Below are 24,243 nucleotides of genomic sequence, written 5' to 3' on the forward strand. Positions count from 1 at the left end.
CGCCCCCACCGCCAAGCGCCAAGCGCCAAGCACCAAGCGCCTGGCCTGAGCCGGGCAACGCGTCGGGGTGGCCCCTCGGCCCCTAGAGCCACGCTCCTGACCACCGCGGGCCCTCGACCAGACGGGCCAGGCAGGGCCGCTCAAGCTTCGTCCAGAGAGGGCATCGGCGCTTTGGAGAGGACCGCTGGCTATGATTCCCGTGGCCACGCTCAGTCACCCGTGGCGTGCGGCAGGGAGGCAGGGCAGGACCCGTCCCGACCCCGATGGCAACGCCGGGCCCCATCGCAGCGAGTCCACTCCTCAGGCGGCCCAACCTCCCCCTCGTGGCAGCCAGCCTGACTTTCTACCTGCCCAGGGGCTGGCTTCCGGTGCCTCCGGGATCCCGACACACACACTTGAAGCCAGCGGGTGCTCATGGAGAGCAGGGAGGCCACCCCTGTCGCTGGCCGACCCGCGAGGACATCTGAGACGAGAGCGGGACCCGGGCGGCACTTATGCATGGGTGGTTCAGTGGTAGAATTCTCGCCTGCCACGCGGGAGGCCTGGGTTCGATTCCCGGCCCATGCACTCCACTGCTACGCTGCATTTTGCTCCTGTAGGTCTCTGCTCCCTACCTTCCTCGTTTGCTGAGTGGGCACGCATGCTCACACTCACACACATGCACGCACACCTATACGCGCACACACACATACGGCAATGCCTTTTCCCTCCTTGCCCACCACTCCTTCACTCCGGCCCTTTTCACACAAACAGCCCAACACACTGCACCTGCTTCCTGGCCTGGCATCCAATCTACCCAGCCTCTGACATCTCCAACCCCTGGACATTACCAGCCTCTCTCCAAACATCTATCTAGCTCACAAAATACACTTTCCCAATGGCCACCACACCGGCTCCCTCTTCTCCTACAATGCCCCGCCGTCATCCATGGACTCCCAGGACTTCCAATAGAATCACCCACGTGCACCCTGCTGCCTCCCCTATGCCGCCCACAGCCACAGCACGTCATCCAATCCCCACAGCACCACAGCCGACATCACCCATCTCCACCCTCACCTCACCCACAACTCCTCATCTCCCACAACTTGGCTCAAGGCTCAACACTGGCTTTGGGTCCGCTCCTTTGGCATCCCTGAATTACCTATACCCATGCTTAATTGCCCCTCCCGATACGGAATGACACATGCTCACTCCTTGCAGGTTCAGTCTCAATGGAGAAGTGATGCCAACACTGTCTTGTGCACTAGCCTTGCCTACCACTACTCAACCACTGCACACACCATGCAGGGTGTGAGGCGTGGGGGCAGGGGTCTCCGTGTTCTTCATTGTCCCAATCCTCCCATACCCTCTCTGTTCTCTCTGCTGTCTCTCTCTGTCTCTGTCTCTGTCTCTGTCTCTGTCTCTCTCTCCTCTCTCTCTCTCTTCTCTCTCTCTCTCTCTCCCTCTCCCTCTCTCTCTCTCTCTTTCTCCCGTTTTCTCAGCGCCCTGACGAGGATGATGCTAACTGTGTCTTGCTAGAAAGCTGTGCTCCTCTTCCCCTGGACACTGATTAGCTTGGAATTAGGACAGCAGGGGGTCTTTCTCTTCGCAGACCAGCCAACACATCTCACAACAAGGCAGGAGCAGGCGCTAGCTCCCCAGTGATAGCCAGACCCCCGCCACGGGATGAAGAGTGAGGTTGGGGGCAAGGCAGGGCGAAAGCGCCTGGCCTGGGCCATGGGAGCCTATCAGGGCAGGCCCTCATCGCCAGAAGGGATGCCCCTGACCTGCCCGTCGGACAGCTCCTGCCAAGTGGGCTTCGTCAAGGGAGCGCATCTGCACTTTGGACCATGCGATGGCCGAGGGAACCTATGGCTCTCCGCAGGGCACGGCAGGGCACGGCAGGGCACGGCCGACCGACTAGAGGGCGATGCTGGACCCAATCGGCGGCACAAGAGGGACAGTCAGGGTGGAGGCGGGTCCACTTCTCACTCACCCCACTCCCTCCTTGCAGCACCAGGCGCCCCAAGGCTCGCCACAAAACCACCATGTGGGAGCCAGCCTTTCCTCCTACTTGCCCATCGCCTGGCTCCCTGTGCCATGGTGGATCTGGAGCCACCTGGGATCCTGCCCACACTTGAAGCCCTGAGCTGCTGGCAAATGGCAGGGAACCAACCGCTGTCCTTGGTCGGCCTGGGAGCACATCTGTGCCATCCATCGTCAGGACCTGACGGTTGTCTGTGCATGGGTGGTTCAGTGGTAGAATTCTCGCCTGCCACGCGGGAGGCCCGGGTTCGATTCCCGGCCCATGCAGCACATTGCCATTCACATTTTGGTCCTCACCCTACCTACCTACACACACAACCACAAACACTCGCACAAGCACCCTTGGGGAGAAAGAGAGAGAGCGAAAGAGAGAGGACTCTTGCTTCCCTCATCCCTGCTCGCCACTCCTTCACCTGTTACCATTCCACACAGCGGAGCACACCACACTCCACGCGCATGCTGGCTTGCCACCCAAGCCACCCACCTCCTTCCATCTCCTATGGCTGATTACAAACACCCTTCCTCCTCCAGATCTCTAACAAGCCCCACAACTCCACTGTGCTTACCACGGGCCTCCCAGGACTTCCATCACTCTCCTGCCCCGTGCACACGGCGGCTCTTCCCCTATGCCACCCACAGCACCACAGCTCAGCTGACACCGACTGTCTCCACCCTCGCTCCACCCCAAACCCTCATCTCCCACAACCCACAACTTGGCTCAAGGCTCACCACGGACCTCCTCTGGCATCACCTTCTCAGACCTCTATACTCACCCCTTGCAGGTTGGGTCTCCAATAGAGAGGACATTCCACTCTCCAGTCCACCAGCCTTGACAACGCTAGTCTAAGGCTGCACACACTCACTAGTGTGGATGTGTGTCACCTCCCTCCCTCCCTCCTCCCCCTCCCTCACCTCGCATGTCACTCTCTCATTGGACCTCTGTGCTCAGAGGGGCTTGATCTTGCTGGAACCACAGCCAGTTCCTCCCGGTTGCTACTCCTCTCCTTTCTCCCTGACAGGCCCTCTCAGCCCTTGGCACACCCAGTGGCCACCATAGGGCCAGCCCTACACACCACTCCCCCACCTCCAACCCCAACCCCCCCCCCCCGCCACTGGCTTACTCTCCCTTGCTTTGCTGCCCACTCACGACGGCTCGGTCTCCTCGCCCAGGCCTCCTCCCACCTCCTTCGAGCCCTGCCAGCTTACTCGCCACACTCAAGCCACCCAGCACAGGCACTCGGGGCCATGGGTCCCATGCTCAAATGCTCTGAGCTTGTGCAGATCCCCAGCTGTATGTGAAGCCACCCCCAGTCCTCTCGCCCAACTTCCCACATGCATTCTCCCACCTCCCACACCTCAGACCCTTCCTGTCCATCCAGCCCTTTAAGCTGCCTCGCCTTTGCCCTGGCCTTTGTGGGAGGCCCGTCACCCAGGAGAACAGAGACTTTCCCCCATCCAGAGCTCATCCTCATGACACACCTCCCTCCAAGAGAACCACCCTGGCTCAGAGCAGTCACGTCTACCGCACAGGGGCTCCTCGGCACGGGTGGCAAGAAGCACGGTGTCCACGCCCAACCACAGTTGGTTCCCCACTAGCCTGGCTGTGCCTCAGCTTCCCGCTAAAGGGAGTTGGGGTGGCAAGCCGCTTGGGCTCTGCACTTGATTGGAAGGCGGCCGCACAAGATGGATCCGGGACGTGAGGTGGAGTAGATGTTTGGGTCAGTAAAGGAACAGGGAACGAGCGGGTGACTGAATGAGTGAGTGGGCAGGGGCTGGTATATAGGGAATGAGGGAGTCAAAGGGGGTGGGGATGAAAGAGGGAAGCAGGTGGGAAACCAGTCCAGGTCCATCCAACACAACACAACCTCCTCTGTTCCCATCTGGCAATTTGAAGGCAGGAGCGAGGGTTGGGCGATTACCATCCAGTGTCCTGCAGCCCACGCTCCACTCACCACACCTGTAGGCATCAGCTGGGCAGGTGCTTATTCCTCCCACTGACACACAAGCTGAGCTCCCTGCCTTTGCCTCCAGCTAGCCGCCCCTTGTCTACTTGGCAGTCACCTAGCGCCTGCTGCTGCCTCTTCACACTTCTGCCTCTCTCTTTGGGGGAAGTTGTCCTGCATGGAGGGAGAGATCTCCATCCACACTGGCTCAGCTTCGGTGACCATCAAACCCACTGCCACGGTGGATTCAAACCCCAGTTCAGGATTCCATGCCTGGCCGGAGGAGGCACCAGTTTGGTGACTGGTGCCAGCTACCCTACTAGACACGGCAGGGGTCGAACTGGAGGGCATAGGCCCCTCTCGGCCTTGGTGATAGAAGTAGGATGTGTCAAGTGAGCTCAACACCCCATGGGGGGAAAGGGAAAGGGGGAGGAGGGAGGGGGCTATGAGGGACAAGGTAACAAACAGTACAAGAAATGTATCCCATGCCTAACGTATGAAACTTTAACCTCTCTGTACATAAGTTTGATAATAAAAATTTGAAGAAAAAAAAAAGAAGTAGGATTTGTCTGCAGCCATGGGAAGTGTGCCCAGAGCAGCTCTGTGAAAGAGTCCTGGAGCCCTCCCAGGAGTGAAGGGGAGGCCTAAGGAGAAGAGGGATGAGAGGGAGGGAGCGATGGACGGAGGAGATGGAGGGAAGGAGGGAGGAGAGGGAGGAAGGGAGAAAGGGAGGGAGAGAGGGAGGGAGGGAGGGAGGGTGGGAAGGAGGAAAGGGAGGACCCACGAATTTCTGAGGGAGGGAGCTGGTGAGTACACAACGGGTTGAGTTTGGATGTGGGAGATGGGTTGGTGAGTCAGTGAACAGGTGATTGATTGGGATGGGGCATGTGAGCCCCTGTGCAAGTGCTGGGTGAAACTTTGTGGGAGTAGGTGTGTGTGTATATGTGTGTGTGTGTGTGAGAGAGACAGACAGAGAGAGAGAGAGAGAGAGAGAGAGAGAGAGAGAGTGAGAAAGGCCCAGAGAGACAGTGAGAGAGTAGGAAGGCTGGTAGTGAGTAAACAAGATGCGTGGGTAGTGACAGAGAGATGTCGTGGAAGGGTCGGTGGGTGGCTGTGGGAGTGAAGCAGATTTTGAGTGGGCGAGGGGCTGGGTAGATGAAGCTGACCTAGAGAGTGTTTGGGTGAAGAGGAGGGTGAAGGGGGTTGTGACTGGGTGGCTTGGTGAAGGAATGTGTGTGCAGAGTGACTCGCTGAGTGAGGGGGTGAGTGTGTCGCTGGCTGGGTAAGTGTGTGTGCAAAGTGGAGAACAAGGGAGTAGATATTTGGGTGAGTAAAGGAACACGGAGAGAGCAGGTGATGGAAGAAATGAGTGGGCAGATGGGGGACTTTATAGGGCATGAGGGAGTTAAGGGGCAGGGGGTGGGGGGGGGGAATGAATGAGGGAAGCAGGAAGGGAAGGAGGGAAGGAGTGGTTGCCTCAGTGACAGGCTGAGTGAGGGCAGGAGGGTGATGCAGGAAGGAAGATATCCGGGGAGACAGTCCTGGTAGACATTGCAGCGAAGGTGGCGGGGTGGAGCGCCTGACAGGGGGACAAAGCAGTCAAGCAGTGGTGCAGGAAGAAGGGTGAGTGATGGTAGACAGGGAGTGTGGGTTGGGGTCCTTGAGAAATGAGCTAGCAAGGCAAGAAGTGTTCCAAAAGAGGGTGGGGGAAGGTTGCAGCAAAGCTAAAGGGCAGCCAAGGGGAGAAGTGCAGTGGGAAAGGAAGAAAGAGAAGCTTCCCTGACCGGGAATCGAACCCGGGCCGCGGCGGTGAGAGCGCCGAATCCTAACCACTAGACCACCAGGGAGCATGTCGGGCCCGCTACAGGCACGCGCCTCCTGCAGCCCAGCAGCGCTGCTGGGCGCTCACTGCAGCCCAACACTCGGGGCACCAACCGGCACCTTGGGTTTGGGGCATGGCTGGCCAAAGAATTAGGAAGAAAGAAGGGGAAGGAAGGCAGAAAGAACGCCGGCCTGGCTGAGCTCCCCTTGCGCCTGAGGCGCGCCACAGCTCTCCTCCGGCTCGCAACCTCGGAATCCTGGGCGCCCGCGTGGGTCTCCAACATTCGCCTTCACCCCCCTCCTCCCCCCAAAGGCCGAGCAACAGCTGGAGCTGGCTAAAAGATGGGCACAAAGCCGTTGCGTTGGCCGGGAATCGAACCCGGGTCAACTGCTTGGAAGGCAGCTATGCTCACCACTATACCACCAACGCCTCACGGCTCGGTCAGCGCACACTGGCCGCCAGGGACTGGCGCGGGGGCGCGCGCCACAGCTCCCGCGACGTGCCCGGGCCTCGCTGCGCTGTGGGCGGGGACGCGGCGCTGCCCCGCCAGCCAGAGCCGCTCCCGGCCCGTCCTGCGCGCTGCCCGAAGCTGCTGACGGCTGCACACGCAGAATGGGACGGGCTGGGCCCAGCCTCGCCTCCCTCCCGGGTCCCCCGGGGCGCCCTCCGAGCTTCCCTCGCCTGCCCGCTCCCGAGCCCGGGGCTCCACGCCTCCAGGCCTGGGAGAGGGCGCAGCCACGCCACGGCGGCAGCCACAGCGTGTGGCTTCGTCCCGATCCAGGCCAGACACCCACTCCTGGGGACGGCTCCCCCACTCGTCGGTGAGTCCTGTCCCGAGACTGCGCGGGAGACACGGCTGCCCACGCCCAGGCCGACGGCCAGGAGGAGGGAGACGTGGAAGGCGAGGGCTCGGGCGCTCAAGAGGGTTTGGGGCCGAGGCGGGCACACGTGCGTGCGTGCGTGCGTGCGTGCGTGCATGCGCGCGGTCCGCCAGGAGCCGACGGCCGCGGTGGGCCCAAAAGGAAAGCAGTCTCCCCGTCGGGGAATCGAACCCCGGTCTCCCGCGTGACAGGCGGGGATACTCACCACTATACTAACGAGGACGACGCGGCCGGCCGTCTGGGACACACCACCCTCTCCCCGACACGCCCGGCCCCGCTGCCCCGCTGCCCCGCTGCCCGCCTTTCCTGGTCCCCTCCTCCGACCCCCACGCCAGCCTGGGCCTGGAGCCCGCACCTGCCCTGTCCGTCCTCTGACCCGGAGCCGCAGCACTCGCCGCACTCTCCCCACAAGCCCGGCCCCACCCGCCTGCCGGGGAACCGCACGGGCCCAGCTGCCCGCCGTCGCTGTCGCCTCGCTTCCCCGCGCGACGGACGGCTGGCACCGACGCGGGCAGGAGCAGGTGCTTGAGCTCGCCTCCAGCTCGCACACCAGGCGCAACCATGGCCGCGGCGACGCCGCTCGATCGCGGGGCCGTTCGGGGGGTGGACCGCGCGGGCCGGAGTCCCCGAGACTCGACGCTGACCCTGCTTGCCATCCGCCCGTCGGGCCGGCCGCACGCCGCGCCCAGCGCACCCCGAGGGAGCGCGGCACCGGGCCAGGGCGCACGGCCCGAGCCCAGCCAGGCGAGCCGCCAAGCTGCCAGGCGCGCCGCGCCGTCAGGATGGCCGAGCGGTCTAAGGCGCTGCGTTCAGGTCGCAGTCTCCCCTGGAGGCGTGGGTTCGAATCCCACTCCTGACAACCTCCTCTTTTGGACACAAACATTCCAGGAAACCTGCCCGCGGCCCGCCCACCCAAACCAACACTCCCGGGACTCATTGCTACCCACCTAGCCTTCTAGCTACCTGCTTTGCCTTGCCTTGCCTTGCCTTGCCTTGCGCTCTCTGTCTTGCCCGCTTCCCACACCCTGCAACCCACATGCTGCCACCCGACCCTTCCATCTTGGGGCTCGCCCTCGCCCCCATCCCCACGGGGCCTGCAGCCCACTGCCGAAGTCCAATCCCACACACGCACACACGCACACACGCCCGACCCACCCACTACCCACCAGCTCAGGTGGACACTTCACCCCATCCCTCTCCGTTCTTTGCTGCCCCTCGACCTTCCATCACCCCTTACCCTCATCGTCCTATGCCCCCCACCCCCAACACCCATACTCTCAAGCCCGGGCTTTCCCTCCAACGCACACCCCTGACCAACAAGCCCACGCAGCCACACACAGACACCCAGGAACTCCCGCCTGCCCGGAGCCCCGCGCCCCGCACACACCTGTGTGACTGCGAAAGCGCTCCACCCACCCCACACAGACGCCCGACGACCAACCGAGCGGGTCAGGGCATCCGCGCGCCCCAGAGCCTCGCGTTTCCGCACCCACGGACTCTGGAGGCCCACCGCGGGCGTCTTGCGGTCGCGCTCACGTGTCCCGGGCCAGCGTCCAGCCGAGGATGGCGGCACGGTCTCCACGTCCTCCCCCTCTCGGCCCTGCTCGGCCTGGGTGGGCACGGGGCGGGGGATTGCTTTCTCTGCCCACACAGGGCCCACACCTCTCACGACGTGGCGCACCCAGCGACGGCTCGCCGGTGATGGCCAGACCCCTGCAAGGGACGCGGTAGAGCAGAGCGGAGCCGAGTGGAGCAGAGGAGGGCAGGGCGGAACAAGGGCTGCCCGCGGAGGGCAGACCCCGGCCCGGCGTCGATCCCGTCGATCCCGTGGACTCCACCCCGCCCCCACCGCCAAGCGCCAAGCGCCAAGCACCAAGCGCCTGGCCTGAGCCGGGCAACGCGTCGGGGTGGCCCCTCGGCCCCTAGAGCCACGCTCCTGACCACCGCGGGCCCTCGACCAGACGGGCCAGGCAGGGCCGCTCAAGCTTCGTCCAGAGAGGGCATCGGCGCTTTGGAGAGGACCGCTGGCTATGATTCCCGTGGCCACGCTCAGTCACCCGTGGCGTGCGGCAGGGAGGCAGGGCAGGACCCGTCCCGACCCCGATGGCAACGCCGGGCCCCATCGCAGCGAGTCCACTCCTCAGGCGGCCCAACCTCCCCCTCGTGGCAGCCAGCCTGACTTTCTACCTGCCCAGGGGCTGGCTTCCGGTGCCTCCGGGATCCCGACACACACACTTGAAGCCAGCGGGTGCTCATGGAGAGCAGGGAGGCCACCCCTGTCGCTGGCCGACCCGCGAGGACATCTGAGACGAGAGCGGGACCCGGGCGGCACTTATGCATGGGTGGTTCAGTGGTAGAATTCTCGCCTGCCACGCGGGAGGCCTGGGTTCGATTCCCGGCCCATGCACTCCACTGCTACGCTGCATTTTGCTCCTGTAGGTCTCTGCTCCCTACCTTCCTCGTTTGCTGAGTGGGCACGCATGCTCACACTCACACACATGCACGCACACCTATACGCGCACACACACATACGGCAATGCCTTTTCCCTCCTTGCCCACCACTCCTTCACTCCGGCCCTTTTCACACAAACAGCCCAACACACTGCACCTGCTTCCTGGCCTGGCATCCAATCTACCCAGCCTCTGACATCTCCAACCCCTGGACATTACCAGCCTCTCTCCAAACATCTATCTAGCTCACAAAATACACTTTCCCAATGGCCACCACACCGGCTCCCTCTTCTCCTACAATGCCCCGCCGTCATCCATGGACTCCCAGGACTTCCAATAGAATCACCCACGTGCACCCTGCTGCCTCCCCTATGCCGCCCACAGCCACAGCACGTCATCCAATCCCCACAGCACCACAGCCGACATCACCCATCTCCACCCTCACCTCACCCACAACTCCTCATCTCCCACAACTTGGCTCAAGGCTCAACACTGGCTTTGGGTCCGCTCCTTTGGCATCCCTGAATTACCTATACCCATGCTTAATTGCCCCTCCCGATACGGAATGACACATGCTCACTCCTTGCAGGTTCAGTCTCAATGGAGAAGTGATGCCAACACTGTCTTGTGCACTAGCCTTGCCTACCACTACTCAACCACTGCACACACCATGCAGGGTGTGAGGCGTGGGGGCAGGGGTCTCCGTGTTCTTCATTGTCCCAATCCTCCCATACCCTCTCTGTTCTCTCTGCTGTCTCTCTCTGTCTCTGTCTCTGTCTCTGTCTCTGTCTCTCTCTCTCTCTCTCTCTCTCTTCTCTCTCTCTCTCTCTCCCTCTCCCTCTCTCTCTCTCTCTTTCTCCCGTTTTCTCAGCGCCCTGACGAGGATGATGCTAACTGTGTCTTGCTAGAAAGCTGTGCTCCTCTTCCCCTGGACACTGATTAGCTTGGAATTAGGACAGCAGGGGGTCTTTCTCTTCGCAGACCAGCCAACACATCTCACAACAAGGCAGGAGCAGGCGCTAGCTCCCCAGTGATAGCCAGACCCCCGCCACGGGATGAAGAGTGAGGTTGGGGGCAAGGCAGGGCGAAAGCGCCTGGCCTGGGCCATGGGAGCCTATCAGGGCAGGCCCTCATCGCCAGAAGGGATGCCCCTGACCTGCCCGTCGGACAGCTCCTGCCAAGTGGGCTTCGTCAAGGGAGCGCATCTGCACTTTGGACCATGCGATGGCCGAGGGAACCTATGGCTCTCCGCAGGGCACGGCAGGGCACGGCAGGGCACGGCCGACCGACTAGAGGGCGATGCTGGACCCAATCGGCGGCACAAGAGGGACAGTCAGGGTGGAGGCGGGTCCACTTCTCACTCACCCCACTCCCTCCTTGCAGCACCAGGCGCCCCAAGGCTCGCCACAAAACCACCATGTGGGAGCCAGCCTTTCCTCCTACTTGCCCATCGCCTGGCTCCCTGTGCCATGGTGGATCTGGAGCCACCTGGGATCCTGCCCACACTTGAAGCCCTGAGCTGCTGGCAAATGGCAGGGAACCAACCGCTGTCCTTGGTCGGCCTGGGAGCACATCTGTGCCATCCATCGTCAGGACCTGACGGTTGTCTGTGCATGGGTGGTTCAGTGGTAGAATTCTCGCCTGCCACGCGGGAGGCCCGGGTTCGATTCCCGGCCCATGCAGCACATTGCCATTCACATTTTGGTCCTCACCCTACCTACCTACACACACAACCACAAACACTCGCACAAGCACCCTTGGGGAGAAAGAGAGAGAGCGAAAGAGAGAGGACTCTTGCTTCCCTCATCCCTGCTCGCCACTCCTTCACCTGTTACCATTCCACACAGCGGAGCACACCACACTCCACGCGCATGCTGGCTTGCCACCCAAGCCACCCACCTCCTTCCATCTCCTATGGCTGATTACAAACACCCTTCCTCCTCCAGATCTCTAACAAGCCCCACAACTCCACTGTGCTTACCACGGGCCTCCCAGGACTTCCATCACTCTCCTGCCCCGTGCACACGGCGGCTCTTCCCCTATGCCACCCACAGCACCACAGCTCAGCTGACACCGACTGTCTCCACCCTCGCTCCACCCCAAACCCTCATCTCCCACAACCCACAACTTGGCTCAAGGCTCACCACGGACCTCCTCTGGCATCACCTTCTCAGACCTCTATACTCACCCCTTGCAGGTTGGGTCTCCAATAGAGAGGACATTCCACTCTCCAGTCCACCAGCCTTGACAACGCTAGTCTAAGGCTGCACACACTCACTAGTGTGGATGTGTGTCACCTCCCTCCCTCCCTCCTCCCCCTCCCTCACCTCGCATGTCACTCTCTCATTGGACCTCTGTGCTCAGAGGGGCTTGATCTTGCTGGAACCACAGCCAGTTCCTCCCGGTTGCTACTCCTCTCCTTTCTCCCTGACAGGCCCTCTCAGCCCTTGGCACACCCAGTGGCCACCATAGGGCCAGCCCTACACACCACTCCCCCACCTCCAACCCCAACCCCCCCGCCACTGGCTTACTCTCCCTTGCTTTGCTGCCCACTCACGACGGCTCGGTCTCCTCGCCCAGGCCTCCTCCCACCTCCTTCGAGCCCTGCCAGCTTACTCGCCACACTCAAGCCACCCAGCACAGGCACTCGGGGCCATGGGTCCCATGCTCAAATGCTCTGAGCTTGTGCAGATCCCCAGCTGTATGTGAAGCCACCCCCAGTCCTCTCGCCCAACTTCCCACATGCATTCTCCCACCTCCCACACCTCAGACCCTTCCTGTCCATCCAGCCCTTTAAGCTGCCTCGCCTTTGCCCTGGCCTTTGTGGGAGGCCCGTCACCCAGGAGAACAGAGACTTTCCCCCATCCAGAGCTCATCCTCATGACACACCTCCCTCCAAGAGAACCACCCTGGCTCAGAGCAGTCACGTCTACCGCACAGGGGCTCCTCGGCACGGGTGGCAAGAAGCACGGTGTCCACGCCCAACCACAGTTGGTTCCCCACTAGCCTGGCTGTGCCTCAGCTTCCCGCTAAAGGGAGTTGGGGTGGCAAGCCGCTTGGGCTCTGCACTTGATTGGAAGGCGGCCGCACAAGATGGATCCGGGACGTGAGGTGGAGTAGATGTTTGGGTCAGTAAAGGAACAGGGAACGAGCGGGTGACTGAATGAGTGAGTGGGCAGGGGCTGGTATATAGGGAATGAGGGAGTCAAAGGGGGTGGGGATGAAAGAGGGAAGCAGGTGGGAAACCAGTCCAGGTCCATCCAACACAACACAACCTCCTCTGTTCCCATCTGGCAATTTGAAGGCAGGAGCGAGGGTTGGGCGATTACCATCCAGTGTCCTGCAGCCCACGCTCCACTCACCACACCTGTAGGCATCAGCTGGGCAGGTGCTTATTCCTCCCACTGACACACAAGCTGAGCTCCCTGCCTTTGCCTCCAGCTAGCCGCCCCTTGTCTACTTGGCAGTCACCTAGCGCCTGCTGCTGCCTCTTCACACTTCTGCCTCTCTCTTTGGGGGAAGTTGTCCTGCATGGAGGGAGAGATCTCCATCCACACTGGCTCAGCTTCGGTGACCATCAAACCCACTGCCACGGTGGATTCAAACCCCAGTTCAGGATTCCATGCCTGGCCGGAGGAGGCACCAGTTTGGTGACTGGTGCCAGCTACCCTACTAGACACGGCAGGGGTCGAACTGGAGGGCATAGGCCCCTCTCGGCCTTGGTGATAGAAGTAGGATGTGTCAAGTGAGCTCAACACCCCATGGGGGGAAAGGGAAAGGGGGAGGAGGGAGGGGGCTATGAGGGACAAGGTAACAAACAGTACAAGAAATGTATCCCATGCCTAACGTATGAAACTTTAACCTCTCTGTACATAAGTTTGATAATAAAAATTTGAAGAAAAAAAAAAGAAGTAGGATTTGTCTGCAGCCATGGGAAGTGTGCCCAGAGCAGCTCTGTGAAAGAGTCCTGGAGCCCTCCCAGGAGTGAAGGGGAGGCCTAAGGAGAAGAGGGATGAGAGGGAGGGAGCGATGGACGGAGGAGATGGAGGGAAGGAGGGAGGAGAGGGAGGAAGGGAGAAAGGGAGGGAGAGAGGGAGGGAGGGAGGGAGGGTGGGAAGGAGGAAAGGGAGGACCCACGAATTTCTGAGGGAGGGAGCTGGTGAGTACACAACGGGTTGAGTTTGGATGTGGGAGATGGGTTGGTGAGTCAGTGAACAGGTGATTGATTGGGATGGGGCATGTGAGCCCCTGTGCAAGTGCTGGGTGAAACTTTGTGGGAGTAGGTGTGTGTGTATATGTGTGTGTGTGTGTGAGAGAGACAGACAGAGAGAGAGAGAGAGAGAGAGAGAGAGAGAGAGAGTGAGAAAGGCCCAGAGAGACAGTGAGAGAGTAGGAAGGCTGGTAGTGAGTAAACAAGATGCGTGGGTAGTGACAGAGAGATGTCGTGGAAGGGTCGGTGGGTGGCTGTGGGAGTGAAGCAGATTTTGAGTGGGCGAGGGGCTGGGTAGATGAAGCTGACCTAGAGAGTGTTTGGGTGAAGAGGAGGGTGAAGGGGGTTGTGACTGGGTGGCTTGGTGAAGGAATGTGTGTGCAGAGTGACTCGCTGAGTGAGGGGGTGAGTGTGTCGCTGGCTGGGTAAGTGTGTGTGCAAAGTGGAGAACAAGGGAGTAGATATTTGGGTGAGTAAAGGAACACGGAGAGAGCAGGTGATGGAAGAAATGAGTGGGCAGATGGGGGACTTTATAGGGCATGAGGGAGTTAAGGGGCGGGGGGGGGGGGGGGAATGAATGAGGGAAGCAGGAAGGGAAGGAGGGAAGGAGTGGTTGCCTCAGTGACAGGCTGAGTGAGGGCAGGAGGGTGATGCAGGAAGGAAGATATCCGGGGAGACAGTCCTGGTAGACATTGCAGCGAAGGTGGCGGGGTGGAGCGCCTGACAGGGGGACAAAGCAGTCAAGCAGTGGTGCAGGAAGAAGGGTGAGTGATGGTAGACAGGGAGTGTGGGTTGGGGTCCTTGAGAAATGAGCTAGCAAGGCAAGAAGTGTTCCAAAAGAGGGTGGGGGAAGGTTGCAGCAAAGCTAAAGGGCAGCCAAGGGGAGAAGTGCAGTGGGAAAGGAAGAAAGAGAAGCTTCCCTGACCGGGAATCGAACCCGGGCCGCGGCGGTGAGAGCGCCGAATCCTAACCACTAGACCACCAGGGAGCATGTCGGGCCCGCTACAGGCACGCGCCTCCTGCAGCCCAGCAGCGCTGCTGGGCGCTCACTGCAGCCCAACACTCGGGGCACCAACCGGCACCTTGGGTTTGGGGCATGGCTGGCCAAAGAATTAGGAAGAAAGAAGGGGAAGGAAGGCAGAAAGAACGCCGGCCTGGCTGAGCTCCCCTTGCGCCTGAGGCGCGCCACAGCTCTCCTCCGGCTCGCAACCTCGGAATCCTGGGCGCCCGCGTGGGTCTCCAACATTCGCCTTCACCCCCCTCCTCCCCCCAAAGGCCGAGCAACAGCTGGAGCTGGCTAAAAGATGGGCACAAAGCCGTTGCGTTGGCCGGGAATCGAACCCGGGTCAACTGCTTGGAAGGCAGCTATGCTCACCACTATACCACCAACGCCTCACGGCTCGGTCAGCGCACACTGGCCGCCAGGGACTGGCGCGGGGGCGCGCGCCACAGCTCCCGCGACGTGCCCGGGCCTCGCTGCGCTGTGGGCGGGGACGCGGCGCTGCCCCGCCAGCCAGAGCCGCTCCCGGCCCGTCCTGCGCGCTGCCCGAAGCTGCTGACGGCTGCACACGCAGAATGGGACGGGCTGGGCCCAGCCTCGCCTCCCTCCCGGGTCCCCCGGGGCGCCCTCCGAGCTTCCCTCGCCTGCCCGCTCCCGAGCCCGGGGCTCCACGCCTCCAGGCCTGGGAGAGGGCGCAGCCACGCCACGGCGGCAGCCACAGCGTGTGGCTTCGTCCCGATCCAGGCCAGACACCCACTCCTGGGGACGGCTCCCCCACTCGTCGGTGAGTCCTGTCCCGAGACTGCGCGGGAGACACGGCTGCCCACGCCCAGGCCGACGGCCAGGAGGAGGGAGACGTGGAAGGCGAGGGCTCGGGCGCTCAAGAGGGTTTGGGGCCGAGGCGGGCACACGTGCGTGCGTGCGTGCGTGCGTGCGTGCATGCGCGCGGTCCGCCAGGAGCCGACGGCCGCGGTGGGCCCAAAAGGAAAGCAGTCTCCCCGTCGGGGAATCGAACCCCGGTCTCCCGCGTGACAGGCGGGGATACTCACCACTATACTAACGAGGACGACGCGGCCGGCCGTCTGGGACACACCACCCTCTCCCCGACACGCCCGGCCCCGCTGCCCCGCTGCCCCGCTGCCCGCCTTTCCTGGTCCCCTCCTCCGACCCCCACGCCAGCCTGGGCCTGGAGCCCGCACCTGCCCTGTCCGTCCTCTGACCCGGAGCCGCAGCACTCGCCGCACTCTCCCCACAAGCCCGGCCCCACCCGCCTGCCGGGGAACCGCACGGGCCCAGCTGCCCGCCGTCGCTGTCGCCTCGCTTCCCCGCGCGACGGACGGCTGGCACCGACGCGGGCAGGAGCAGGTGCTTGAGCTCGCCTCCAGCTCGCACACCAGGCGCAACCATGGCCGCGGCGACGCCGCTCGATCGCGGGGCCGTTCGGGGGGTGGACCGCGCGGGCCGGAGTCCCCGAGACTCGACGCTGACCCTGCTTGCCATCCGCCCGTCGGGCCGGCCGCACGCCGCGCCCAGCGCACCCCGAGGGAGCGCGGCACCGGGCCAGGGCGCACGGCCCGAGCCCAGCCAGGCGAGCCGCCAAGCTGCCAGGCGCGCCGCGCCGTCAGGATGGCCGAGCGGTCTAAGGCGCTGCGTTCAGGTCGCAGTCTCCCCTGGAGGCGTGGGTTCGAATCCCACTCCTGACAACCTCCTCTTTTGGACACAAACATTCCAGGAAACCTGCCCGCGGCCCGCCCACCCAAACCAACACTCCCGGGACTCATTGCTACCCACCTAGCCTTCTAGCTACCTGCTTTGCCTTGCCTTGCCTTGCCTTGCCTTGCGCTCTCTGTCTTGCCCGCTTCCCACACCCTGCAACCCACATGCTGCCACCCGACCCTTCCATCTTGGGGCTCGCCCTCGCCCCCATCCCCACGGGGCCTGCAGCCCACTGCCGAAGTCCAATCCCACACACGCACACACGCACACACGCCCGACCCACCCACTACCCACCAGCTCAGGTGGACACTTCACCCCATCCCTCTCCGTTCTTTGCTGCCCCTCGACCTTCCATCACCCCTTACCCTCATCGTCCTATGCCCCCCACCCCCAACACCCATACTCTCAAGCCCGGGCTTTCCCTCCAACGCACACCCCTGACCAACAAGCCCACGCAGCCACACACAGACACCCAGGAACTCCCGCCTGCCCGGAGCCCCGCGCCCCGCACACACCTGTGTGACTGCGAAAGCGCTCCACCCACCCCACACAGACGCCCGACGACCAACCGAGCGGGTCAGGGCATCCGCGCGCCCCAGAGCCTCGCGTTTCCGCACCCACGGACTCTGGAGGCCCACCGCGGGCGTCTTGCGGTCGCGCTCACGTGTCCCGGGCCAGCGTCCAGCCGAGGATGGCGGCACGGTCTCCACGTCCTCCCCCTCTCGGCCCTGCTCGGCCTGGGTGGGCACGGGGCGGGGGATTGCTTTCTCTGCCCACACAGGGCCCACACCTCTCACGACGTGGCGCACCCAGCGACGGCTCGCCGGTGATGGCCAGACCCCTGCAAGGGACGCGGTAGAGCAGAGCGGAGCCGAGTGGAGCAGAGGAGGGCAGGGCGGAACAAGGGCTGCCCGCGGAGGGCAGACCCCGGCCCGGCGTCGATCCCGTCGATCCCGTGGACTCCACCCCGCCCCCACCGCCAAGCGCCAAGCGCCAAGCACCAAGCGCCTGGCCTGAGCCGGGCAACGCGTCGGGGTGGCCCCTCGGCCCCTAGAGCCACGCTCCTGACCACCGCGGGCCCTCGACCAGACGGGCCAGGCAGGGCCGCTCAAGCTTCGTCCAGAGAGGGCATCGGCGCTTTGGAGAGGACCGCTGGCTATGATTCCCGTGGCCACGCTCAGTCACCCGTGGCGTGCGGCAGGGAGGCAGGGCAGGACCCGTCCCGACCCCGATGGCAACGCCGGGCCCCATCGCAGCGAGTCCACTCCTCAGGCGGCCCAACCTCCCCCTCGTGGCAGCCAGCCTGACTTTCTACCTGCCCAGGGGCTGGCTTCCGGTGCCTCCGGGATCCCGACACACACACTTGAAGCCAGCGGGTGCTCATGGAGAGCAGGGAGGCCACCCCTGTCGCTGGCCGACCCGCGAGGACATCTGAGACGAGAGCGGGACCCGGGCGGCACTTATGCATGGGTGGTTCAGTGGTAGAATTCTCGCCTGCCACGCGGGAGGCCTGGGTTCGATTCCCGGCCCATGCACTCCACTGCTACGCTGCATTTTGCTCCTGTAGGTCTCTGCTCCCTACCTTCCTCGTTTGCTGAGTGGGCACGCATGCTCACACTCACACACATGCACGCACACCTATACGCGCACACACACATACGGCAATGCCTTTTCCCTCCTTGCCCACCACTCCTTCACTCCGGCCCTTTTCACACAAACAGCCCAACACACTGCACCTGCTTCCTGGCCTGGCATCCAATCTACCCAGCCTCTGACATCTCCAACCCCTGGACATTACCAGCCTCTCTCCAAACATCTATCTAGCTCACAAAATACACTTTCCCAATGGCCACCACACCGGCTCCCTCTTCTCCTACAATGCCCCGCCGTCATCCATGGACTCCCAGGACTTCCAATAGAATCACCCACGTGCACCCTGCTGCCTCCCCTATGCCGCCCACAGCCACAGCACGTCATCCAATCCCCACAGCACCACAGCCGACATCACCCATCTCCACCCTCACCTCACCCACAACTCCTCATCTCCCACAACTTGGCTCAAGGCTCAACACTGGCTTTGGGTCCGCTCCTTTGGCATCCCTGAATTACCTATACCCATGCTTAATTGCCCCTCCCGATACGGAATGACACATGCTCACTCCTTGCAGGTTCAGTCTCAATGGAGAAGTGATGCCAACACTGTCTTGTGCACTAGCCTTGCCTACCACTACTCAACCACTGCACACACCATGCAGGGTGTGAGGCGTGGGGGCAGGGGTCTCCGTGTTCTTCATTGTCCCAATCCTCCCATACCCTCTCTGTTCTCTCTGCTGTCTCTCTCTGTCTCTGTCTCTGTCTCTGTCTCTGTCTCTCTCTCCTCTCTCTCTCTCTTCTCTCTCTCTCTCTCTCCCTCTCCCTCTCTCTCTCTCTCTTTCTCCCGTTTTCTCAGCGCCCTGACGAGGATGATGCTAACTGTGTCTTGCTAGAAAGCTGTGCTCCTCTTCCCCTGGACACTGATTAGCTTGGAATTAGGACAGCAGGGGGTCTTTCTCTTCGCAGACCAGCCAACACATCTCACAACAAGGCAGGAGCAGGCGCTAGCTCCCCAGTGATAGCCAGACCCCCGCCACGGGATGAAGAGTGAGGTTGGGGGCAAGGCAGGGCGAAAGCGCCTGGCCTGGGCCATGGGAGCCTATCAGGGCAGGCCCTCATCGCCAGAAGGGATGCCCCTGACCTGCCCGTCGGACAGCTCCTGCCAAGTGGGCTTCGTCAAGGGAGCGCATCTGCACTTTGGACCATGCGATGGCCGAGGGAACCTATGGCTCTCCGCAGGGCACGGCAGGGCACGGCAGGGCACGGCCGACCGACTAGAGGGCGATGCTGGACCCAATCGGCGGCACAAGAGGGACAGTCAGGGTGGAGGCGGGTCCACTTCTCACTCACCCCACTCCCTCCTTGCAGCACCAGGCGCCCCAAGGCTCGCCACAAAACCACCATGTGGGAGCCAGCCTTTCCTCCTACTTGCCCATCGCCTGGCTCCCTGTGCCATGGTGGATCTGGAGCCACCTGGGATCCTGCCCACACTTGAAGCCCTGAGCTGCTGGCAAATGGCAGGGAACCAACCGCTGTCCTTGGTCGGCCTGGGAGCACATCTGTGCCATCCATCGTCAGGACCTGACGGTTGTCTGTGCATGGGTGGTTCAGTGGTAGAATTCTCGCCTGCCACGCGGGAGGCCCGGGTTCGATTCCCGGCCCATGCAGCACATTGCCATTCACATTTTGGTCCTCACCCTACCTACCTACACACACAACCACAAACACTCGCACAAGCACCCTTGGGGAGAAAGAGAGAGAGCGAAAGAGAGAGGACTCTTGCTTCCCTCATCCCTGCTCGCCACTCCTTCACCTGTTACCATTCCACACAGCGGAGCACACCACACTCCACGCGCATGCTGGCTTGCCACCCAAGCCACCCACCTCCTTCCATCTCCTATGGCTGATTACAAACACCCTTCCTCCTCCAGATCTCTAACAAGCCCCACAACTCCACTGTGCTTACCACGGGCCTCCCAGGACTTCCATCACTCTCCTGCCCCGTGCACACGGCGGCTCTTCCCCTATGCCACCCACAGCACCACAGCTCAGCTGACACCGACTGTCTCCACCCTCGCTCCACCCCAAACCCTCATCTCCCACAACCCACAACTTGGCTCAAGGCTCACCACGGACCTCCTCTGGCATCACCTTCTCAGACCTCTATACTCACCCCTTGCAGGTTGGGTCTCCAATAGAGAGGACATTCCACTCTCCAGTCCACCAGCCTTGACAACGCTAGTCTAAGGCTGCACACACTCACTAGTGTGGATGTGTGTCACCTCCCTCCCTCCCTCCTCCCCCTCCCTCACCTCGCATGTCACTCTCTCATTGGACCTCTGTGCTCAGAGGGGCTTGATCTTGCTGGAACCACAGCCAGTTCCTCCCGGTTGCTACTCCTCTCCTTTCTCCCTGACAGGCCCTCTCAGCCCTTGGCACACCCAGTGGCCACCATAGGGCCAGCCCTACACACCACTCCCCCACCTCCAACCCCAAACCCCCCCGCCACTGGCTTTCTCTCCCTTGCTTTGCTGCCCACTCACGATGGCTCGGTCTCCTCGCCCAGGCCTCCTCCCACCTCCTTCGAGCCCTGCCAGCTTACTCGCCACACTCAAGCCACCCAGCACAGGCACTCGGGGCCATGGGTCCCATGCTCAAATGCTCTGAGCTTGTGCAGATCCCCAGCTGTATGTGAAGCCACCCCCAGTCCTCTCGCCCAACTTCCCACATGCATTCTCCCACCTCCCACACCTCAGACCCTTCCTGTCCATCCAGCCCTTTAAGCTGCCTCGCCTTTGCCCTGGCCTTTGTGGGAGGCCCGTCACCCAGGAGAACAGAGACTTTCCCCCATCCAGAGCTCATCCTCATGACACACCTCCCTCCAAGAGAACCACCCTGGCTCAGAGCAGTCACGTCTACCGCACAGGGGCTCCTCGGCACGGGTGGCAAGAAGCACGGTGTCCACGCCCAACCACAGTTGGTTCCCCACTAGCCTGGCTGTGCCTCAGCTTCCCGCTAAAGGGAGTTGGCGTGGCAAGCCGCTTGGGCTCTGCACTTGATTGGAAGGCGGCCGCACAAGATGGATCCGGGACGTGAGGTGGAGTAGATGTTTGGGTCAGTAAAGGAACAGGGAACGAGCGGGTGACTGAATGAGTGAGTGGGCAGGGGCTGGTATATAGGGAATGAGGGAGTCAAAGGGGGTGGGGATGAAAGAGGGAAGCAGGTGGGAAACCAGTCCAGGTCCATCCAACACAACACAACCTCCTCTGTTCCCATCTGGCAATTTGAAGGCAGGAGCGAGGGTTGGGCGATTACCATCCAGTGTCCTGCAGCCCACGCTCCACTCACCACACCTGTAGGCATCAGCTGGGCAGGTGCTTATTCCTCCCACTGACACACAAGCTGAGCTCCCTGCCTTTGCCTCCAGCTAGCCGCCCCTTGTCTACTTGGCAGTCACCTAGCGCCTGCTGCTGCCTCTTCACACTTCTGCCTCTCTCTTTGGGGGAAGTTGTCCTGCATGGAGGGAGAGATCTCCATCCACACTGGCTCAGCTTCGGTGACCATCAAACCCACTGCCACGGTGGATTCAAACCCCAGTTCAGGATTCCATGCCTGGCCGGAGGAGGCACCAGTTTGGTGACTGGTGCCAGCTACCCTACTAGACACGGCAGGGGTCGAACTGGAGGGCATAGGCCCCTCTCGGCCTTGGTGATAGAAGTAGGATGTGTCAAGTGAGCTCAACACCCCATGGGGGGAAAGGGAAAGGGGGAGGAGGGAGGGGGCTATGAGGGACAAGGTAACAAACAGTACAAGAAATGTATCCCATGCCTAACGTATGAAACTTTAACCTCTCTGTACATAAGTTTGATAATAAAAATTTGAAGAAAAAAAAAAGAAGTAGGATTTGTCTGCAGCCATGGGAAGTGTGCCCAGAGCAGCTCTGTGAAAGAGTCCTGGAGCCCTCCCAGGAGTGAAGGGGAGGCCTAAGGAGAAGAGGGATGAGAGGGAGGGAGCGATGGACGGAGGAGATGGAGGGAAGGAGGGAGGAGAGGGAGGAAGGGAGAAAGGGAGGGAGAGAGGGAGGGAGGGAGGGAGGGTGGGAAGGAGGAAAGGGAGGACCCACGAATTTCTGAGGGAGGGAGCTGGTGAGTACACAACGGGTTGAGTTTGGATGTGGGAGATGGGTTGGTGAGTCAGTGAACAGGTGATTGATTGGGATGGGGCATGTGAGCCCCTGTGCAAGTGCTGGGTGAAACTTTGTGGGAGTAGGTGTGTGTGTATATGTGTGTGTGTGTGTGAGAGAGACAGACAGAGAGAGAGAGAGAGAGAGAGAGAGAGTGAGAAAGGCCCAGAGAGACAGTGAGAGAGTAGGAAGGCTGGTAGTGAGTAAACAAGATGCGTGGGTAGTGACAGAGAGATGTCGTGGAAGGGTCGGTGGGTGGCTGTGGGAGTGAAGCAGATTTTGAGTGGGCGAGGGGCTGGGTAGATGAAGCTGACCTAGAGAGTGTTTGGGTGAAGAGGAGGGTGAAGGGGGTTGTGACTGGGTGGCTTGGTGAAGGAATGTGTGTGCAGAGTGACTCGCTGAGTGAGGGGGTGAGTGTGTCGCTGGCTGGGTAAGTGTGTGTGCAAAGTGGAGAACAAGGGAGTAGATATTTGGGTGAGTAAAGGAACACGGAGAGAGCAGGTGATGGAAGAAATGAGTGGGCAGATGGGGGACTTTATAGGGCATGAGGGAGTTAAGGGGCAGGGGGTGGGGGGGGGGAATGAATGAGGGAAGCAGGAAGGGAAGGAGGGAAGGAGTGGTTGCCTCAGTGACAGGCTGAGTGAGGGCAGGAGGGTGATGCAGGAAGGAAGATATCCGGGGAGACAGTCCTGGTAGACATTGCAGCGAAGGTGGCGGGGTGGAGCGCCTGACAGGGGGACAAAGCAGTCAAGCAGTGGTGCAGGAAGAAGGGTGAGTGATGGTAGACAGGGAGTGTGGGTTGGGGTCCTTGAGAAATGAGCTAGCAAGGCAAGAAGTGTTCCAAAAGAGGGTGGGGGAAGGTTGCAGCAAAGCTAAAGGGCAGCCAAGGGGAGAAGTGCAGTGGGAAAGGAAGAAAGAGAAGCTTCCCTGACCGGGAATCGAACCCGGGCCGCGGCGGTGAGAGCGCCGAATCCTAACCACTAGACCACCAGGGAGCATGTCGGGCCCGCTACAGGCACGCGCCTCCTGCAGCCCAGCAGCGCTGCTGGGCGCTCACTGCAGCCCAACACTCGGGGCACCAACCGGCACCTTGGGTTTGGGGCATGGCTGGCCAAAGAATTAGGAAGAAAGAAGGGGAAGGAAGGCAGAAAGAACGCCGGCCTGGCTGAGCTCCCCTTGCGCCTGAGGCGCGCCACAGCTCTCCTCCGGCTCGCAACCTCGGAATCCTGGGCGCCCGCGTGGGTCTCCAACATTCGCCTTCACCCCCCTCCTCCCCCCAAAGGCCGAGCAACAGCTGGAGCTGGCTAAAAGATGGGCACAAAGCCGTTGCGTTGGCCGGGAATCGAACCCGGGTCAACTGCTTGGAAGGCAGCTATGCTCACCACTATACCACCAACGCCTCACGGCTCGGTCAGCGCACACTGGCCGCCAGGGACTGGCGCGGGGGCGCGCGCCACAGCTCCCGCGACGTGCCCGGGCCTCGCTGCGCTGTGGGCGGGGACGCGGCGCTGCCCCGCCAGCCAGAGCCGCTCCCGGCCCGTCCTGCGCGCTGCCCGAAGCTGCTGACGGCTGCACACGCAGAATGGGACGGGCTGGGCCCAGCCTCGCCTCCCTCCCGGGTCCCCCGGGGCGCCCTCCGAGCTTCCCTCGCCTGCCCGCTCCCGAGCCCGGGGCTCCACGCCTCCAGGCCTGGGAGAGGGCGCAGCCACGCCACGGCGGCAGCCACAGCGTGTGGCTTCGTCCCGATCCAGGCCAGACACCCACTCCTGGGGACGGCTCCCCCACTCGTCGGTGAGTCCTGTCCCGAGACTGCGCGGGAGACACGGCTGCCCACGCCCAGGCCGACGGCCAGGAGGAGGGAGACGTGGAAGGCGAGGGCTCGGGCGCTCAAGAGGGTTTGGGGCCGAGGCGGGCACACGTGCGTGCGTGCGTGCGTGCGTGCGTGCATGCGCGCGGTCCGCCAGGAGCCGACGGCCGCGGTGGGCCCAAAAGGAAAGCAGTCTCCCCGTCGGGGAATCGAACCCCGGTCTCCCGCGTGACAGGCGGGGATACTCACCACTATACTAACGAGGACGACGCGGCCGGCCGTCTGGGACACACCACCCTCTCCCCGACACGCCCGGCCCCGCTGCCCCGCTGCCCCGCTGCCCGCCTTTCCTGGTCCCCTCCTCCGACCCCCACGCCAGCCTGGGCCTGGAGCCCGCACCTGCCCTGTCCGTCCTCTGACCCGGAGCCGCAGCACTCGCCGCACTCTCCCCACAAGCCCGGCCCCACCCGCCTGCCGGGGAACCGCACGGGCCCAGCTGCCCGCCGTCGCTGTCGCCTCGCTTCCCCGCGCGACGGACGGCTGGCACCGACGCGGGCAGGAGCAGGTGCTTGAGCTCGCCTCCAGCTCGCACACCAGGCGCAACCATACCAC

At 62.3% G+C, this 24,243-nt stretch overlaps 17 non-coding genes across 17 annotated transcripts; 8 read left to right on the plus strand and 9 right to left on the minus strand.

Annotated features, from left to right (window-relative positions):
• The first annotated feature begins 496 nt into the window (after window positions 1–496).
• On the plus strand, window positions 497–567 carry Trnag-gcc. Its single transcript has one exon. It is a non-coding gene; the product is annotated as a tRNA-Gly (tRNA).
• Window positions 568–2,221: 1,654 nt separating this feature from the next.
• Trnag-gcc lies at window positions 2,222–2,292 on the plus strand. The gene has a single exon. It is a non-coding gene; the product is annotated as a tRNA-Gly (tRNA).
• A 3,451-nt stretch (window positions 2,293–5,743) lies between these two features.
• On the minus strand, window positions 5,744–5,815 carry Trnae-cuc. Its single transcript has one exon. It is a non-coding gene; the product is annotated as a tRNA-Glu (tRNA).
• Window positions 5,816–6,147: 332 nt separating this feature from the next.
• Window positions 6,148–6,219, minus strand: Trnag-ucc. The gene has a single exon. It is a non-coding gene; the product is annotated as a tRNA-Gly (tRNA).
• Window positions 6,220–6,821: 602 nt separating this feature from the next.
• On the minus strand, window positions 6,822–6,893 carry Trnad-guc. Its single transcript has one exon. It is a non-coding gene; the product is annotated as a tRNA-Asp (tRNA).
• A 554-nt stretch (window positions 6,894–7,447) lies between these two features.
• Trnal-cag lies at window positions 7,448–7,530 on the plus strand. The gene has a single exon. It is a non-coding gene; the product is annotated as a tRNA-Leu (tRNA).
• Window positions 7,531–9,007: 1,477 nt separating this feature from the next.
• Trnag-gcc lies at window positions 9,008–9,078 on the plus strand. Its single transcript has one exon. It is a non-coding gene; the product is annotated as a tRNA-Gly (tRNA).
• A 1,655-nt stretch (window positions 9,079–10,733) lies between these two features.
• On the plus strand, window positions 10,734–10,804 carry Trnag-gcc. The gene has a single exon. It is a non-coding gene; the product is annotated as a tRNA-Gly (tRNA).
• A 3,444-nt stretch (window positions 10,805–14,248) lies between these two features.
• Trnae-cuc lies at window positions 14,249–14,320 on the minus strand. Its single transcript has one exon. It is a non-coding gene; the product is annotated as a tRNA-Glu (tRNA).
• A 332-nt stretch (window positions 14,321–14,652) lies between these two features.
• On the minus strand, window positions 14,653–14,724 carry Trnag-ucc. The gene has a single exon. It is a non-coding gene; the product is annotated as a tRNA-Gly (tRNA).
• Window positions 14,725–15,326: 602 nt separating this feature from the next.
• Trnad-guc lies at window positions 15,327–15,398 on the minus strand. Its single transcript has one exon. It is a non-coding gene; the product is annotated as a tRNA-Asp (tRNA).
• Window positions 15,399–15,952: 554 nt separating this feature from the next.
• Window positions 15,953–16,035, plus strand: Trnal-cag. Its single transcript has one exon. It is a non-coding gene; the product is annotated as a tRNA-Leu (tRNA).
• A 1,477-nt stretch (window positions 16,036–17,512) lies between these two features.
• On the plus strand, window positions 17,513–17,583 carry Trnag-gcc. The gene has a single exon. It is a non-coding gene; the product is annotated as a tRNA-Gly (tRNA).
• A 1,654-nt stretch (window positions 17,584–19,237) lies between these two features.
• Trnag-gcc lies at window positions 19,238–19,308 on the plus strand. The gene has a single exon. It is a non-coding gene; the product is annotated as a tRNA-Gly (tRNA).
• Window positions 19,309–22,747: 3,439 nt separating this feature from the next.
• Window positions 22,748–22,819, minus strand: Trnae-cuc. Its single transcript has one exon. It is a non-coding gene; the product is annotated as a tRNA-Glu (tRNA).
• Window positions 22,820–23,151: 332 nt separating this feature from the next.
• On the minus strand, window positions 23,152–23,223 carry Trnag-ucc. The gene has a single exon. It is a non-coding gene; the product is annotated as a tRNA-Gly (tRNA).
• Window positions 23,224–23,825: 602 nt separating this feature from the next.
• Window positions 23,826–23,897, minus strand: Trnad-guc. The gene has a single exon. It is a non-coding gene; the product is annotated as a tRNA-Asp (tRNA).
• Window positions 23,898–24,243: the final 346 nt, after the last annotated feature.

The sequence above is a fragment of the Perognathus longimembris genome, unplaced genomic scaffold (assembly GCF_023159225.1).
Source record: "Perognathus longimembris pacificus isolate PPM17 unplaced genomic scaffold, ASM2315922v1 HiC_scaffold_4064, whole genome shotgun sequence".
Classification (NCBI taxonomy): domain Eukaryota; kingdom Metazoa; phylum Chordata; class Mammalia; order Rodentia; family Heteromyidae; genus Perognathus; species Perognathus longimembris.